Source organism: Coptis chinensis, chromosome 4 (assembly GCF_015680905.1).
Source record: "Coptis chinensis isolate HL-2020 chromosome 4, ASM1568090v1, whole genome shotgun sequence".
NCBI lineage: Eukaryota > Viridiplantae > Streptophyta > Magnoliopsida > Ranunculales > Ranunculaceae > Coptis > Coptis chinensis.
The window spans coordinates 22,212,569-22,226,383 of record NC_141459.1 but is presented as its reverse complement, the minus strand read 5'-3'; positions in this window follow the sequence as shown (position 1 = coordinate 22,226,383).

Below are 13,815 nucleotides of genomic sequence, written 5' to 3'. Positions count from 1 at the left end.
GCAATCCGCTTCTTGTGTTGGATAGCTGATTCAAAGAGCTTTCCAGTGGTATAAGGCTTGATACCCAATTCGTCCTGAGCTGGTTTAGAATTACAGTTCTTTTGAGCTGTTTTTCTAGAAGGAGGAAAATATGGTAATCCGGTTTTTCAATCGGTTAGGTATCGTATTCTTTCACTCTTTGCAATTCTTTTGGTTTAATTATATGGTGATATTCTTGCCTTGAGTTGCATGCTAGTTTTCTTAGGAGGGAAATCCCTAAGCTTAAACTTCTTTAATAACCTAGTCAACATATTATATGTGTTTATCACTGAGGAATTAATTGATTTGACTAGAAGTAGTTTGATATTAATTTTCTTTGTACATATGTAGATGTATGTAGATGGTCTAAGAGAGACCTTAAGATAGTTAATATCAACCACACTCAAATCTTGGATAGTAATTATAATGTATTCAATGCATAATTGCTTACCTTTATTAAGTGAAGCGTGTTGTTAGGCGATGGTTATAATTGTAATTATTGTTGTGAAAATACATGTTAGATGAAGTAACTTGTAGTTTATATCCAATATAGCATATGTTAAAGTTGTGTAGCATGCTAGTTTTGGATATTAATCATCGTAGATTTACTTTAAACTTGATAATAGTTTATTAGTAAATTTTTCTAGTTGAAGACATTAATGGGTTGAGCCATTAGATGTTGTGGTAGTACTTGAGGTCTTGTTGATAGGGTATTCTATCTTACTTGAGTTCATGTAAAAAGATGAGGTAGAGTCCTCAGTTGTTTTGCATATTCAGTGGCTAGATTTGCTTAAATATCGTTATACTTTTTGTTGTGAGGAAGGTAGTTAAAAGTTTACTTTTCCCGAACCTATGATATGATATTAACCATGTTTAGCATGAATGCATTATTTAACATAGGCATGAAGTTTAACCATGTCATATATTATTAAGTAATGAGTATCGTTGTCTACGAGAGGAAACAATATGGGAAACAATCATATCCTCCTAAACCTAATTTATTCAAGGAGATGTAAAGTTATGGATTGTCTTCTTAGACAATATCCTCCAAAGAACTATTTTAGACAAGGAGATGTAACGCTTGTGGATTGTCTTATTAGGCATTATCCTCCTATGACGATGGATAAATAGCCAAGGTGATGTACAAGTGCGTGGATTGTCTCCCTATGACAGTTGGAATGTTGAAGATGAAAAGAAGGATGATAATGATATTATCTTGGGTAAAACCCTTTTCATCTAATTCTTCTATTCTTTAAGATTCATTAGAATCTTTTGTGGATTTCCTTTTATATAGATAACATGAACATAATATGACTATGTTTAATATGATCTAGAATCATAGACTTAAGTAAAGTATATTCTTGTCATAAGAGTGCATTTTATTGTTGTTGTTTCTTTTAGTGTTTGTAGCGGTATAATGTGTTTTGCATGTAAGTTTGATTAGGTTGAGTAACTATTGAACTGTGGGGGGTGGCGACCCATATGCATGACACTGTTTTACCATAGTTCATCTCACAAGATAATTGGAAAGACACTGAACTACAAAGTATGGAAAGGTCTTGGGCCTATCCAAAAATGTTTCAAAATGTGGGGGGTGTCTTGCCAAGGCTATTGTGAATGAATCTAAAAGATTTTTTTTTTTTTTTTTTTTTTTTTTAGAACTATCTAGTAGATGTTCATTGGTGAAACTCATAATAGTGATGTTTGTTTTAGTTGTCATGAGTGATAACAATTTTGTAGATACCACACTATTATTGAATGTCCTATATGCTAATTTTATTTGAGGTTGTGCTTTCTGAAATTGGCATAGAGTGGTTGAATGTTCATAATGAACTACATAAGATAATCCCATTATTTCGCACAAGAAATTTGGAAGACTATCAATGAGTATTTCCACCATTTACGGTGATGATGTTTATATGTTTCTTGAGGAAGATTCATTAACTTATAAGGAAGTTGTCCGCCTACATGAAGTGTCCTTTTTTAAGGATACAACTCCTCTAAACCTGGACTCTTGATTTATTGGGGTATCTATAGATTGAATTGGATCTTCAAGAGAAAACTAAAACGTGGTAGTTGTATTGCAAAATACAATGCTAATAATAATAGCCAAGGGGTTTCAATCAGAGACAAGATTTATACTATTTTGAAACCTTGCTCATATAACTAGAATTTTTTCTATAGAATTCTAAAGACTCTAGTTGAGTAGTTGTGCGGAACTACAATACCAAGTAGTACCAGGTGATGAGCTGAAGGTATACAATTTAGTTAAATCTTTGTATAAGTTGATTCAAGCGCCTATAAATGGCATGAGCAATTCAACAACATATTAGTGTCATATGGATGTCAAAGTACCGTTGTTGATAAAAAAATGTGTACTTTCTTTAGAGTAAAGCAAGACATATGTGTTAATCTCTCTTTGTTTAGATGATTTAATATCATGAGTGCTAGCATTGAGAATGTGTATGAGACAGAGAAATTCCTATTTGAAACACATCATAAATCGCCATTGAAAATGATAGTTTATTATGTTGTTAAACTCATTTCTCAGAATCGCTATATTCAGGTTGTCAAGATGTTGACGTTTGAATATGGTTGAAGCCACACCATCTTTTAAACCGGACCGGTAGGATGGTATAGGGGAATTTCGGGCACTACAGAATTGAATGACTGGTGAATATAGGAATTAAAACTCATGTTGGTCTCATTATATTGTTATAGCACTTAGAAGAAATATTTTTCATTGAAAAGTATGGGTATTATGATAGTAAGCATGTGTTAACACCTTTTGTGGCAAATATCCATCTTATGAAAAATAATCTCCTTATGTTTTCTCATACTAAATATGTCAATATCAATGGTAGCCAATTGTACTTGATGGATAATGTATGTGAGACATGACATTGCCTACATTAATGGCATACTGAGCTGATAACCCATTGTGTCCTTATAAGGAACTTTGATGTATATTGTCAGATTATCCAAGTACTATAGCAGAGCCATTGATTATGGACTGATATTTAGTAGATTTCCATCATTGTTAGAAGGGTAATATGTTATAAAACCTGATCCAAGTAATGTTTATGTGTTTACCTTTGGTGGAAATTGAGTGTCTTGGATATCATCCAAGCTAATCGCCTTAGAAAAGGCATGTGATGATCTTTGAATGGGTTAGCAACCTCTTGGCAAATCTTCCCATTGGCTCTAAACAACCTCCTCGTGTATATGCTTTGCAACCGTCTCATTGCAATAGCTAAGACATGTTATCTTATGTATGCGATAGGAAAAGAATACATGTAAGTTGAGATATAACTTAATCAAGCAACTTGCTAGAGATTATGTTAGGTTGGACTTAGTTTGGCCACATGTCTAACCGCACCACTTCTTTGGAGGCAAGTGGTTATATCGTCGAGGGGATGGGACTTTTGCCTTAGATAGAGGGCGACACTGACGGCAACCCCACCTATGTGATTGGAGATCCCATGAAGTAGGTTCAAAGGGAAAAACAAGTCACCTCGTTGCTCTGGTATGCTATTGTCTTTCTTTGAGACGTCCCACCCTATGACTAGATAGCATTATTGTATACTTTGTATAACTTGAATAGCAATGAGAAAAGGATGAGTTATTTTACTCTTAATGGAATCCATAGTCCATTATTTTTATGAGATAGTGTATTTTAATTGCTATGTACACTTGATGGATATCCACCTACGTGAATGTAGAACTGGGTCGGTTCTTATGAGTATTCAGGCAAGTACTCTAGAGCATTCACATAACACGCAGCATGAAGGCCAAAAAAGCAAAACACCGCAGAACAGGCATATAATGAAAGAGCAATGTGGGTGCATATCCTCTATTTTACTACAAGGGAATGTTGGTTCAAAGATTTTTTAATCCACCACTTTCACGTATTATAAGATATGTTACCCTATGACTTGTTCAAGCCCGTAAAGCACCAGTATCTTATGCATTGTTTTTTCGATTCTCTCTGGCATTTCGTTAATCCATTTCTTTTGTAATATCCTATTCCAAAATAGTGGGGGACTGTTAGTAATTTGAAATAGTGGGGGATTGTTGGAATCTCTTATGTATTTCTAAATACTAGTGTGTGTGTACAAAGTGGAGGAGATGAACAAATGGTGTTCTCTCCACTTTAGTGCATAGTAGATAGTCCCACATTGGTTATCCACCACATCGGGTAAGGTTCAGGCCTGGGCTTGGGCTTACTGTTGTGGGTAGTGGTTTGACCAATAGCCTAAACTTGTTTTGCCTTTTTCTTGGCAAAGAAGTTTCAGTGTTCTATTAGGAGTTGGTCTCTCTTTCTCCTAACCTCTATAAATAGGACTGTGAGTCCATAGAGAAAAAAGACTTGATTAGAAACTCAACTCAGAGAAACAGAAAACTCAAACAAGTCCTTTTCTTCTTCTCTTCTTCTTCGGCCGCCCGCCGAGAGAGTTATATTGCCGCTCTAGAGGGTAGTCTATTCTAGTGCAAAGTCAGTCATTGTTAACCATTGAATCCCTGTGGAGGAAGATGCCACCGTTGCCTTTCTCGCACCATTGGAAGGGGCAAAATCTTTCCTTAAGGACGGCGATTAATCCGCCTTTGGTTATTCCCGCTATTATTTCCTTGTTTCTTCATTGCTACTGTTCCTTCTGTTCTACTTTTAGTTGCTGTGTTCATACAACTATTCTAACACCGCGCTCATGCCTTTGGCGACCTCCAGGTCCTTAAGTGCGATTTGCGCTCAACTTTGCTTGGCCGTATTTCAACATAAAAAGACTGTTTCGGAAGTTTTTTCTGTAACAGTATAAATATAGGTTTTTTCTGTAAAAACCTAACCTAACCAAAAAGAAAGAAAGAGAGAGATTGTAAGAGAGAAATTCTTAATGAGTTGAGTGTTTATTCTTTGTGAGTGAATTGAGAGCTCTTGTAATCTGTTACTCTGAACATGTAGTAAAGTTTGGATCTTGCTAGTGTGGACATAGGCAAATTGCCGAACCACGATATATCTTTGTCTTGTGGTTGGTTCTCTTTTGCATTATTATCTTTACTGTATATGCTTGTTATTTGATATTGAGAAGTGTTGGGATATCACTTGAAGGGTGTTGAAGTCTTGTCTAGTGAGAAGGATCAATCCTTGTGTAGGGTTGGTCTATTTGTTGTAGATAACGTTGTTTCCGTATTGTCCTATTCACAACAATTGGTATCAGAGCGAGGTATACGACCTAGGATTTTGAGTTTTGGTAAATAACCATAGTGCTCAAAATTTGTATAGACAAGGTGTTCGATAAAATTCCTGAGTGAGATATTTTTTGGGTTATTATGTGTGACTTGAAAAAAAGTTCCCAAGATGTCAAATGCTAGATTTAAAGTAGAGAAGTTTGATAAAGAAACAAAATAAAAGATGGCGAGGGTAATGTCGAATGAGATGACTTCCACAAGCAAGTGGAAAGGTAGTTCGAAGAAGCCTTTAAAACATGTACGGTGCTACAATTGCAAAGAAAAGGGGCATTATCTATGTGATTGCCCTACCTCGAAAAAGAGTAACAAGATGAGTGGTAAGTTTGAGAATGAGGATGTTAGTGAAGCAAGTCTTGCTTCTGGCTTCGATGGGGATGATGTAAGTCTTTCGGTGTCTACACAAGACAACCACATGACCGATACGTGGATTCTTGATTCCGGGTGTTCCTACCACATGTGTTCAAATAGGAAGTGGTTTGCTACCAATGAGAACTTGAGTGGAGATTCCGTTTTGATGGGTAATGATGTTGCTTGTAAGACGGTAGGAATTAGAACTATACGGGTCAAAATGCATGATAGTATAGCGAGGACTTTAACCGATGTTAGGCATATTCCTGAGTTAAAGAAGAACATTATTTCTCTTGGTACCTTGGATTCCAAAGGCCACAATTTTGTGGGAAATGGTTGAGTCCTAAAGATCCTTAGTGGCTCTTTAGTCATTATGAAAGGTCAAAGACTTGGAAACTTGTATACTTTGTTGGGTAGTACAGTGATAGGCGATGTAGCAGTGGGTACATGTGATGATGATTCTGAGTGCACAAAATTGTGGCATATGCACCTTGGGCATATGAGCCAAAAGGGATTGTCTGAGTTGTGCAAGCAAGGGCTATTGAAAGACTTGGATAAACCAAGTATGGAATTTTGCAAGCATTGTATCTATGGCAAGCAGTGCAGAGTCAAGTTCAGTACAAGCAAACACAAGACGAAAAGCATCCTGGATTATGTGCATACGGATGTTTGGGGACCTTCTAGAGTGGCTTATAAGGGAGGTAACCGGTATTATGTCTCTTTCATCAATGATTATACACGCTATGTGTGGGTATATATCTTGAAGTCCAAGGATAAAGTTTTCGAGACATTTAAAAAGTGGAAGGCAAGGGTTGAGAATTGCACAGATAGGAAGGTGAAGACTCTACGGTCTGACAATGGTACTGAGTATACCTATAGGCCTTTCCAAGAGTTTTGTGGTGCAACAAGGAATCGCCAGACACTAGACAGTGAGGGGCATGCCGCAGTAGAATGGGTTAGCAGAGAGAATAAATCGCATGTTGCTTGAGAAAGCTAGGTGTTTGCTTTCCAATGCTGATCTTGGCAAAGAGTTCTGGGCAGATGCAGTAGCCATGTCGTGTTACTTGTATAATAGATCACCAGTTCCGACGATAGACTGCAAGACACTTTATGAGGTGTGGACAGGGAAACCAGCTGATTATGGTACTTTGCGCGTGTTTGGATCTAGTGCTTACTACCATCTGAAGGATAGTATGCTTGATTCTAAAGCTAAGAAAGCAATATTCTTGGGCTATGCAAAGGGAGGAAAGGGATACAGATTGTGGTGTCTAGAGAACCACAAGTTCCTGATCAGCAGTGAGGTTACCTTTGATGAGACTTCGGTGCTACATTTTAGCAAGTCGGAGAAGGCTGGAAATAGTGGTTATTCTATATAATCAAGCGTCTGAGGATGCTAAAGAGAGTAAGGTTCTTCGTGAAAGAACTATTTAACAAGAAGTAGAGCTACAACAACCTGAGCAGCAAGCTTTGGCTAGATCAAAGCCAAAGAGAAGTGTGAAACAAGTTATGAAATATAGACATGATAAGCCAGTGAACTATTATAGTCAACCGGACTCGGTTGCCTACGCATTGAATATCAAGGGTGATGAACCAAACGACTTCAAAGAAGTAGTTAGAGATGGTCATTGCATGGATTGGTCGGTAGATATGCATGAAATGGTGGAGGCTCGTAACAAATTTTGTACTTGGGAATTCGTTTCATTGCCTACGGGCAAAAGAGCTTTAGGTTATAGAAGGTTCTCTATGGAGTTGAGTTCCAACAGTGGTTGGAGGTACTCCACAAATGGTGGAGGCTCATGCATTGTTGATTGATGTCTTTCGTAGGCATGACCTTTCGTGGGCTTGATTGCTCTTTGTGAGCATGACTCTCTGTGAAGAAAGCTCTTTGTGGGCACGACGTGCTCTTCGTGGGCATGACTCTTTGTGGGTGGCTCTTCGTGAGCAAGACACTCTTTGTGGGTGGCTCCTCGTGAGCATGACACTCTTTGTGGGTGGCTCTTCGTGAGCAAGACACTCTTTGTGGGTGGCCCTTTGTGGGCATGTCCCTTCGGGGCGGTTGACTGCGAGTTCTGGATGGATGTGTTCTTGCTGGATGTGTTGGGCTCAATTTTATGTGTTAAAACCTCACCGAGGTGGAGAATGTAGAGAAAAAACACGTTTTTCTCTCTCTGGTGTGATGGGCGCGACCCGCGCTTCATTTATGCCTGGACAAGGCGCGACCCACGCTCATGCCTTTGGCGACCTCCAAGTCCTTAAGCGCGACCTACACTCAACTTTGCTTGGCTGAGGGCGCGACCCCCGCTCCACCGAATTTCAGCATGAAAATACTGTTTCGGAAGTTTTTTCTATAACATTATAAATATAAGTTTTTTCTGTAAAAACCTAACCTAACCAAAAAGAAAGAAAGAGAGAAATTGTAAGAGAGAAATTCCTAGTGAGTTGAGTGTTCATTCTTTGTGAGTGAATTGAGAGCTCTTGTAATCTATTACTCTGGACATCTAGTAAAGTTTGGATCTCGCCAATGTGGACGTAGGCAAATTGATGAACCACAATATATCCTTGTCTTGTGGTTGGTTCTCTTTTGCATTATTATCTTTACTGTATATGCTTGTTATTTGATATTGAGAAGTGTTGGGATATCACTTGGAAGGTGTTGAAGTCTTGTCTAGTGAGAAGGATCAATCCTTGTGTAGAGTTGGTCTCTTTATTGTGGATAACGTTCTTTCTGCATTGTCCTATTCACAACATGCACCTTGATAGTCATCTATAACCTCTTCATTGTCATCAATACTAAGGACTAGGCTCTTAGAGTTTTTGCAAATGTTAACCTTGAGCCATTTCACTTGCTTGGAAGAATTGGTACTAAGGTAGTTCCGAATGGCGATAAAGGATTTGCTTTGCATAAGAAGATCTCCATAGTATTCATCAAAGCTAATATGGACATAAGGATTAGCACCAAGCAAATAATCATTAAAGATATAGTTCACCATATGCTCTCGGAGATGGTAAGGAAAGTATTGTTTGAACATTGAATGGATGAACATAATGCTACCAATTGTTGATCCCATTCCTATACTACTCCACATCTGCCCCATCCATAGCATTTTATCCTACAGAAAAAGTAAAAGGACCAAAAGTAGTAAACATCAAACTTTAAGGCGACAAGAGTAAGTTGAAACTTTCAATGAAGTGAATGAACTAGGAACTAGGCACATTAACAAAACTTCAGTTACTCAAAACTATGAAGTAGGAAGTTAGGAACTCTCACAACTGTAACTTCAGTTCATGAACTATATATACTATCTAGGCTTTTTCCACTTTGCACAAATCACAAAAAACAAATATCTGAAAATTACAAATTGTATGTCATTTTTCACACCATTACCTAGCTAACTTGAAGTTTTCAACAATTTCTCAAGTAGTTGACTCTTTCTAACGGAACATATATATACAGATATTCTAAGTTGCACACTCCAAAGTCCAAATAGCTTTCAAATGTAATGTTTCCAAGTGGTAGTTCCGTAGTTATCACTATTATACACACAACAAAAAATGTGAATGTAACAAAATGAAGGCCATAACACATGTTAAGACTACTGTACTTGATAAATTAGAGAGAGAGAGAGAGATTTGAGAATATTTACTTGATTGATTTCTAAGGAGATTACAATTGTTTATATAGAGGTTACAAGTTCTAAATAGAGATTACAAATTAAATAGAAACAAAACAGTCGGTGTGGCTTGAGAAACACGAGGCGCGGGGTGCGCTCTATTTGCACTGGAGCAGAGCGCAGGGTGCGCTATATCTACTGGACATCTATCATTCCCGAGGTGCAGGGTGCGCTCCATTAGTGTTATGTAAGAGCGCAGGGCGCGCTCTATACTATCTGAAGAAGAACAACTTCTAATACTCCCCCTCAAGTGGAGAGTGAATGTCAAGAACTCCTAACTTGCGAATTAATCTTAGAAAGGTGTCCTTGCCGAGAGGTTTAGTAAAGGCGTCAGCCACCTGATCTGAGGATGGAACGAACATAGGAGATAGTAACTTGGCCTGTATCTTGTCGCATAAGAAATGACAATCCAATTCTATGTGCTTCGTTCGTTCATGAAAAACTGGATTTTGAGAGAGATGAAGGGCGGCTTGATTGTCACAGAACATGTTCATCAGAGAAGGATGAGAAATGTCTAAGTTAGAGAGAAGATACTTCAACCATTGAAGTTCACATGCCAGAGTAGCCATAGAACGATATTCGGCTTCAGCAGAAGAACGGGATACAGTGCTTTGTTTCTTTGTTTTCCAGGATATAGGGCTAGAACCAAGAAAAGTGCAATAACCATTAGTAGAACGACGAGTGACAGGGCAGCCAGCCCAATCAGAGTCACAGAAACCAAAAATGTGTAAAGAACTATTAGCGGATAAGAGAATCTCTTTGTTGATCGAACCTTTAAGATAGCGGAGTATACGATGAGCAGCATCTAGATGTGGAGTCCGTGGGGACTGCATGAAAAGGTTGAGATAATTTACAGAATAAATGATATCTGGACATGTAACTATAAGATATAAGAGACGCCCAATCAAGCGACGATAGACAGTAGGATCCTGAAGTAATGTGCCATCATCGATATGGAGGTTGATGTTTTGTTCCATAGGGAACTCAGAAATACGACCACCAGTGGTACCCGCAATCGACGGAATGTCCAAAAGACATTTGCGCTGTGTAAGAAATAATCCTTCTTTGGAACGAGCAACCTCGATACCCAAGAAATATTTTAGATGTCCCAAGTCCTTGATATAGAACTTTGCTTCTAAAAATTTCTTCAAGTTCTAAATGAGAGATGGATTGTTACCTGTGATCAGAATGTCATCCACATATACAAGGACAAATGTATAATCATAACCACAAATATTAGTGAATAGATAATAATCTGACTTAGACTGAGTGAAGCCGGCAGTGATAAGAGTGGTAGATAGTTTGGAAAACCATTGTCGAGAAGCCTGCTTGAGTCCATATAAGGACTTATTAAGGCGACATATCCTCTTCTCCCCCTGTTTGGCGAATCCAGGAGGTAATGTCATATAAACAGTTTCATCCAAATCGCCTTGGAGAAAGGCATTGTGGACATCCAGCTGATGAAAAGTCCAATGTCTGATAGCAGCAATGGAGAGAAGTAATCGAATAGTGATTAATTTTGCAACGGGTGCAAAAGTGTCATGATAGTCTTGGCTGTCAATCTGATTGTAACCCTTGGCAACAAGACGAGCTTTGTAACGTTCAATAAAACCATCTGAATGATATTTAATCTTGAAAACCCATTTACAACGACCAATAGACTTATGATGAGAGGATGACGGAACAAGAGTCCATGTGTTATTTTGTTCCAAAGCTACAATTTCAGCAGCCATAACAGCTCTTCATTTTGGAATTTTGACATCTTGAGAAAAGGATGTAGGAACAACTGAAGAAGACACTTTAGACAAAAAAGCTTTATGACAAGTAGAAAAGTTAGTGTCAGAAACATAGAAAGTCATAGGGTATAGAGTGGAAAACTGTGTTACCTTAGAGTCCGATTGGAGGAGGTTGGCCGAACGAGGGACTGTAGGTGCCTTGGTGAGAGTAAGACAGTGATAATCTTTGATGAGGAGTGGTGGGGGTCGTCGCACTCTAGTAGATCGAGATGAGGTAGGAGGATTGAGGTGTGATGGCTGAGGGTCTTCCAAAAGTGCGGGTGACGGAGATGTAGGAGTGGGAAGATTGTCAGGAAGAAGAGAGCGCATGTCGAGCTCGATTTGGGCTAGAGCAGGGCGCCGGCGTGCTCTGTCCATTGGAATTACATGAGATGATTGAATGTCGAAGGTTTCATTGTCTGGGATGGGTAAGGGATAAACGGGCAGATGTGATGGGGGGGAAGATAAATGTTGATAGGGAAATACAGTCTCATGGAAAATCACGTCACGGAAGTATAAATTTTCTTGGAAGATAAATCATAAATGCGATAGCCTTTTTGAGCATAAGGATAACCAATGACGATGTCAGGTTTCCTGCGGTAATCAAACTTATTTTTAATGGAAGTGTTGTGAGCAAAACATAAGCAACCAAAAACACGAAGATGGGCAAGAGTGGGAGGTGTTGTAAATAAAAGCTCATGAGGTGATTTTTCATTTAACAAGGTGTTAGGGATTTTGTTAATGAGATAGCCGGCGGTGAGAATGCATTCACTCCAGAAGGATAATGGGAGATGGGCTTGAAAATGTAATGCTCGTGCAACGTTAAGTAAGTGACGATGTTTTCGTTCAACAACAGCGTTTTGTTGGGGAGTAGCAACACAACTATGTTGGTGGATTACCCCATGTTTTGAAAAGAATTGTTACATGTTATGGGATATAAATTCAGAGCCATTGTCGGATCGAAGAACTTGGATTTCATGAAAATGGTCATCAATGTTGTTATGACCAGATATGAGTGAATGTATTGTAGAATGAAATTGAGTATGAACCATGGCAAAAAATGATTGTAAATGCATGGCAGTTTTAGATTTGACAGTCATAAGATAAATCCATGTAGCACGACTAAAATCATCGACAATAGTTAAGAAAAAACGAGCATTGTAATATGATGGTAAATGAGCAAACGGAAACGAGCATTGTAATATACGATTCAAGTAACATTATTGGAACTAGAGATGAAAGGAAACTGCTTAGCTAAAATCTGCAAAGGCGTGGAAGATAGATGTCCTAGGCGATAATGCCATAAATTATTTGTGGTGGAGTTGTGGGATGAGCAAACGGAAGCTAGTTGGAGATGGTAGAGTCCCCCATTAAGTCGTCCCAATCCAATCTTCTTCTTCGTTAACTGGTCCTAAAAAAGGCAAAAATCATTAGTGAACGTGACAGAGATAGGGTGAGATTTGACTAGTTCACTAATGGAAAGCAAGTTAAAATGAAAGGTGGGAACAAACAGAACGTTGTCAAGATGCAAAAGGGGAGAGAGAATAACACTACCAACATGAGTAATTAAATGGTCTGTTCCATCCAGAAGTTTAAGAGTAGAATGTTTAAACAAGTATGATAATGAGAAAATAGATGTAATGATGAACAGACATGATTGGTAGCACTAGAGTCAATGATCCATATGGATTTAGAAAAACACAAGAGAGATATACCTGTCAGGTTTGCTTGTGAAGAGGTACTATCTGAATCAAGCAAACTGAGAAGTTTGTTGTATTGTTCTATGGAGAAAACAGGAGAATTGGAGTCTGTAGCAACCAAATTAGCCTGAGCAGGCTTGGGTGGATAACCGTGTAGTTTGTAACATATACCAATATAATGCCCTACTCGGTTACAATGGTTGCAGAATGGACTAGCGCGTGCGCGCTCTGGTGGCCCTGTATATGAGGGCGAGCGTGTTTGAGGCTGTTGCGAACCACCATGCTGCTGTGGAGGTTTAAACGAACCTGATTTCAAAGAAGAAGCCCAGTTGGTCTTCTGAAAATTAGTACTCAGGGCAGCAACATCTGGAGCAGAAGGAAGAGAGAGGGCTTGAATCTCTTGTTGCTTCTCCTCTTGTCGGATTAAAGAATAAATCTTGGACATACGAGGAAAAAGATCCATCAAGAGAATTTAACTGCGGACGGATTGAAAACGAGCATCTAGGCCTTGCATGAATTTCATAGAACGACCGTCTTCAACCTCTTTGGCAAAAATAGATGCATGACCACAAGTACAAGCAGGCATAGTAGATAAAGAACTTAATTCATTCCAGAAAGATTTAAGCAAAGTGAAATAAATAGATATCGGACGATTGTCTTGCTTGAGAAGAGTGACGGAATCCTTCAGTTGAAAAACCTTAGGTGCATTAGTTTGTGAAAAACGATCACCTAGATTTTTCCAGATTTTGGATGCAGAGTCGGCATAGAGGATGCTGCCACGGATATCTGGAGTAACAGAATTGAGAATCCATGAAGTAACAAGGTCATCACATCGCGACCACTTGGATTTTTCTTTGGGAGTGCTGGGAGGAGTTACAGAAAGCCATCGACAAAACCAAACTTATTTTTTGCGCGAAGGGCTCTAGAGATAGACCGTAACCAAGTTGGATAATTGTCTCCTGATAATAGAGGAGATACGAGGATAGCCGTGGGGCTATCGGAGTGGTGGACATATAAATGATCATCAGAATCTGGAGGAGAGTCATTATTGGGAGTGGA